Source organism: Lycium ferocissimum, unplaced genomic scaffold (assembly GCF_029784015.1).
Source record: "Lycium ferocissimum isolate CSIRO_LF1 unplaced genomic scaffold, AGI_CSIRO_Lferr_CH_V1 ctg16377, whole genome shotgun sequence".
Lineage (NCBI taxonomy): Eukaryota > Viridiplantae > Streptophyta > Magnoliopsida > Solanales > Solanaceae > Lycium > Lycium ferocissimum.
Window position 1 is genome coordinate 6,529 of NW_026716565.1, and position 5,724 is coordinate 12,252.

Genomic DNA, 5,724 nt, shown 5'->3' on the forward strand with positions numbered 1-5,724 from the left:
TGCCTTACATACTTAGTGCATTGTTTCGTACAGACGTCCCTTTTGTTGGGGGCACTGCGTTCATGCCCGCAGGTTCAGGTAGCTAGACAGGCGATCCAGCTCAGTAGGCCTTCTGCTCAGCTACAGACAGTGAGCACCACTTGGCTCGGAGCTGCAGTCCCTTTTGGTATGCCATTTTGACATGTATATCGGTATGATAGGGCCTTGTCCTGTCCTTTCTACAGCTCGTACTCCCTAGAGGTCTGTAGACAGTTGTATGTAGTTGGGATGTTATGTAGCCTTGGTTATGGGTTTTCGATGCAGAGTCTATGGTATTACACTACAAGAAAAATGGCTATTAAGGATGGGAAATCTGGTCCTTAAAAGTCTATTTCTGGTCCTTAAAAGTCATTGGCGACTAGATTTTCTCGTCCTTATAGGCTCCGACGCTAAAGGATAATAGCGATGAGATTAGTCTACTAGTCCCTAAAAGTTCTTAGCGACCGTGGAATATCTGGTCCCTATTGCTATTTTGGTGACCAGTTTTCTGTTCCCAATTAAGGATTGCTAGCAAGCTTTTCTGGTCCATATAGACTATTAGCGACCAGCTACTGGTCCTAAAAAATATAATATCTAAATGTGTTTTATGGACTATAAATTATGGTCCCTGGTTAAATACATATCTTTCTTTGTCTAATTTTAGACAAATAATATAGAGAATGAGAGGCATAAAATAATTTTAACTATGACTTTCATATATACTACAAACAAATATATTTACATCCCACTTGTGGTATAATCCATGACATAAAAGTCATAGCATTGTTTACACAACCTCAATCCTAACATCCCTAGAATTTATTGTAATGTTTTGCCAAAAACATATTGCAAGACGATAATCAACTTGGTAGCTTGTACGAAGTCTTCAAAACCTGTAAAAGGTATAACACACATTACCTTAAGAGAAATATGAAGATCGGTCAAAATTTGGTTAAATCATTTTTCCGTCAATTTAAGTCTAACAGTTATTTAACCACTCACCTGAACAAAGAAGTCCAAAATCATTAAGTATAATTACACACTTCAAAATCCAAACGTCATAAAAGAGGCTTCAAGTATACAGACAAAAATAAACTAGAGTGCATCTATAAATAAATGAAGGAGTTGCCCTAGACAGAACTTAGCATAAACAAAAGATTGTTTATGCAAGTTACATTTTACAGTTTGAGAGAGTGACAAACAATAATCACTAGAGCCTTTGAGCTGGTTATAAATATTTTTTGTCAACCAAGAATAAAAAAAAGATAGTTTATACTAGTTACATTTTAATATTCCAGAGAATTACAAACATTTTATTAGTCTCCATTAAATCTTTCCACCTGATTCTGTCGCTACAACTCTCTCTTCAGTTATCTTTTCTAATAAGTGAGTCAACTACCTCTTCAGTAGTTTTCTATTTCATTATAGGATATTTTAATAAACTTAAGCTGACTTACATACATAAGAGAAAAATATTTTTACACTAAGTTATTCTCCTTCATCGTATAATTTAAACTCGGATCCACGGAAAGCTAACACAATTTTTTTCAATCAATCAAGTTGCAGTGTAAATCTCTGCTCACAGAACACGTAGAGATCAAATGCTACAACAATATATTATTAGTAGAATGACAAGAAGTTGAAAGCCAATATAATTAAGAATGCTATGTAGCACTGGACATTGAAATCTATCCACAATTAGTGCATGCCTAACTTTACAATGACATTGTAAACTAATCAGTACTCCAATAGCTAATACACTTATTATGTGAAGCAATTTATTAAAGAAAATCTTCAAATTAAGTTCATCGATCAATTGACATGGTAACTGATGTCCACATATATGAGATATCATATGGCAATTGCATAAGATTCATATAACTTGCTTTTATGAAAAACTATATACCTGAAATATGAGGGATGCTGCAAGGAGCTATATGTATTGAGCGGCAACAAATTGAGAGGGTTCAGCTACAAGAAGCTGAGAGTGTTTAAAAATTAAAGACTGCAAGACAGAAAACTCTATACATTATTCTTAATTTAGAAGTTCAAAAGCACACAAAACAACCCTTTCCAGCGAACAAATAAAATATCTAAGTGACACTTCACCTAAAATATCTAAGTGACACTTTAGAATTATTGCTCATCAAGACATTGGTTATATAAACATAATTGTATAACTAGCTGAACTAAAAAGAAATTCGACAAATCTTGAAGCAGCAACAGATAATAGAAAAAATGAGAGAAAAAAACTGTAGTTACAATAGTAGCAATATCAGTTTAAATTGCATGCACACTTCAGTCGACTTTTTTGTGAAAATAAATGAAGCGCTTGCTTCATTGAAGTAGAAGCAACATATAAGAGAAGAAGAGAAATAAGAAGAGAGAAAAAGGAAAACACAGAGCAAAGAATACCAGAGAAATTGCGCGCACGCTTCAGTAGCTTCAGTCAATTTTTTCGTGAAAATAAATGAAGGCGCTCCCTTCATTGAAGGAAAAAAAGTTGTAGGACTAGCGACAACCATATCAAATCAGAGAAAGAAAGAAAAAAGTTGCAGAAGACATAACCATACCTGAAGAAATTGTGTGCATACTTCAATCAACTTTTTTGTGAAAATAAATGAAGCGCTCGCTTCATTAAAGTATATATAGCAGCAACAGATAAGAGAAGAAGAGAAAGAAAAAAAATTTCAAGAGCAAAAAGAATAATAGAGAAATTGTGCGCATGCTTAAGTCGCTTCACTCAACTTTTTGGTGAAATAAATGAAGGGAGTAGCAGCAACAGATATGCGAAGCAGATAAAACAAGAACAGAAAGACAAAAAATCTGCAGTATGAAGTTCGCGCTTGAGTCGTTTTAGAAAAAAGATCTGTCGTTAACTTTTTGATGAAGCGCACGCTTCAGTTGACAACCAGCAAAACCAACAATCAACTAAAAGCATAAATTCCCGATTTGGTACATACTAACATACACTAAATCAACAAAATAAATTAAAGTTTTGGGCAAGTTTTTACTAACTTGGTATGTTTATTCTCCTGAAATAGGTGATGTTGAAGGCTAGACATTTGGGTGTTGAGCTAATAACAGTGTTTTTAATTGCTTCACCTCATTTTCTGCATCACAAAAACAAGAATTAACCAAAGAACTTGCCGAAGTACTGTAAATATCAGAGAAGTTTAAGGGTAAGTCCAAATTTTTCTTATCTCAACATGTACTAATATCAAAGCAAAGGCAGAAACTGTAAAGTTTGGACAAACTGGAGCTCCTGACTTAAGTACTCTTTCACTAGTTCAAATAATATCCCAAATGCTTCAATACAACTCATACATTTAGAATCATAACACATACCAAAATAAAATAGCTTAAATAAACTTTCTGGAAAACAAATAAGAGGGAAGTTAGTCAATCTAAAAGTTGCATCCATTGCTTACTTGGTGCCATAACCTTAAACATTGTTCAATTAAGATACATCCACATGCCAGCAAAAGTGAATAACACCGAACATAAATTCTTAGTTAGATTGTCCAATCAGTTTATCTTACAAACATAAAATCCAAGCATGCATAAATTAACATACAGGGCACATAAGATCTTGAAGAAAAAACGTCTTGAAAGGTAATGTTTAACCACCAAAATACTTTGCAACTCTTAGCATGCTGCAACCAACCAGGTTATACTAAAACACTTCTTTTTCGCGGGATTGTAACCTAGAAGACATTGTAGCAAACAACCATGCATTTCTTACTGATTTCAGAAATTACACATGATTCATCAAGTTGGTATCTAACCAGGAAATAAGAGTACGTACTAGCATGTACAAAATATCATGACTAGTGTGGGTTAGATTGCTAGTAGCTTGGTGATGTATTACATGACAACTTTTGAAATGAAAAAATTGATTGAAAACTTATGGTAACAAATTTCAGTAGCTTGACTTTGCAATTGCTGAAGTCAGGAGTCCAGCAAACCTTCAAGATGACAAATAAAAGGTAAGATCATATATATGTATACAAGAATTAACTTTCGAAGACAAAGAGAACAATGAGATTTTGGCCAAAATCTAGTGCTTTCAATCCAGCATGAAGGTTTAGGTGCCAGAAGAGAAAAATGGACAGTTTATTAAGTTCAAACTGCGATTAAAAAAATGCATCAACATCACCTTTTATTCACATCTAAAGTGTGTTAGGGAGATACTTTAACAAAGTCAATTCACATCATTTTTCTTCCTCATCATTTTTAAAAAATATATCATATTACTTTACAAAGTTCAATAAGTTGGTTGTACAATAAAAAACATATAAAAATCTAGAGTAAAGGAACTAAATTAGAGCATCTAATAGGAAAAAAAAGCCCAATTAATTCATCAATAGATAAATGCCACAATGAATTAAACCCACAACATTTCCTTAGCCCTTCAACCAAGTCTCCAGAAAACTTGTTGAATGCAACCCCAATAGGTTAAACCGAACAGTAAACCCTTGAATACCTCCTCGTTTCCCTCCAAGCCCCACCTTTGAAACCAATACCCCCACTTTTAGCCCACACACACAATCAGTATTCCAAACAAAGAAAGAAATTCAATCGTAGGATCTTAGGTCAAAAAGAAAGAAATTCAAGAAAACAAAAGAAAGAAAACATGTGAATCAGATAAATTAAAAAAGAAGGAAGAAATTTAATCACGATGTTACCAGATAAGGTAGTGAGTGACCCGTCGGAATCTGGTTGCTTTGAGTGACAGATTATACTTTACCAGAAGTAGAAGCAGGAGACCCAGCGATTGCATTTTGAGCGATGGATGATTTAGTCTCCAACAATTGCAATTTGAGCGTGTAGGGTTTTGGTGTTTAGGGATTTTGTCTTAAGAGAGAAGAGGAAATTCTTTTAGCGCTGAAACTTTTTAGTCCCGCTTAAGGGAAATTTTATTATGTACGCGCCTAGTCCCGCTGGAATTTTATTTAATAGCGGCCAGATACTAGTGTCGCTTCGCTTATTTGAAAAATAGAAATGCGAATTACTTCCGGAAAATAATCTTGTCTTGGAACGTATATCATTAGGGACCATATTTTAAACTCATCGTTAAATCTTGGTCTTTAATAATCCTTTTTCTTGTAGTGTTAATCTTATAAGAGATGGTATAGCTCAGTTATAAGTTATTTATGGGCCACTGTTTCTCGGTGGTAAGTACGAGATTAGGGGTGTGGTCGATAATGGTCGGGTACGCGTCACGACTCATCGACTTGGGTCGTGACACATCATTTTCATGACGTCTTCAGTAGGTGATAACTCAGGTGGTTCGCGCAGAGTCTATTCTATGAGAGCAATGTCAGTAGGGGTGGTTTCGTTCTCTAATATACTAGCCATTTTTGCTTTGCCTTTATCTTGCAGGGATAGGGATGCTATTGCAGCTTTGGATCTTGTGAAGTATGTCAGTGTGAACACGAATCAACCTCTCTTTCTATAAGAAAAGAATAACTCCAAGGGAAACAGATTTAGTCTATTAGGTAATAGAAAGATATTCAAGATATTACACGTAGATGACGAAAAAACACTTAGCACATAAATAATCATATGTTTGATTTAAATGCTCAATTGATCTCTTGTACCGGGTCTTGGGTACTTGGGCCTTGTTAAGTGAGGGAAATATAATATTTATAATATATAGAGACCGAGTCTTACATAGACTGACTATGTATCCCTCCGCCGGAA

At 34.7% G+C, this 5,724-nt stretch overlaps 1 long non-coding RNA gene across 1 annotated transcript; it reads right to left on the reverse strand.

Moving 5' to 3' along the window:
- Positions 1-713: 713 nt before the first annotated feature.
- LOC132042587 (uncharacterized) lies at positions 714-2,394 on the reverse strand. The gene is made up of 3 exons (XR_009411512.1): positions 1,925-2,394; positions 1,021-1,088; positions 714-911 (listed from the first exon to the last, which is right to left on the reverse strand). It is a non-coding gene; the product is annotated as an uncharacterized LOC132042587 (long non-coding RNA).
- Between the last annotated feature and the right edge of the window lie 3,330 nt (positions 2,395-5,724).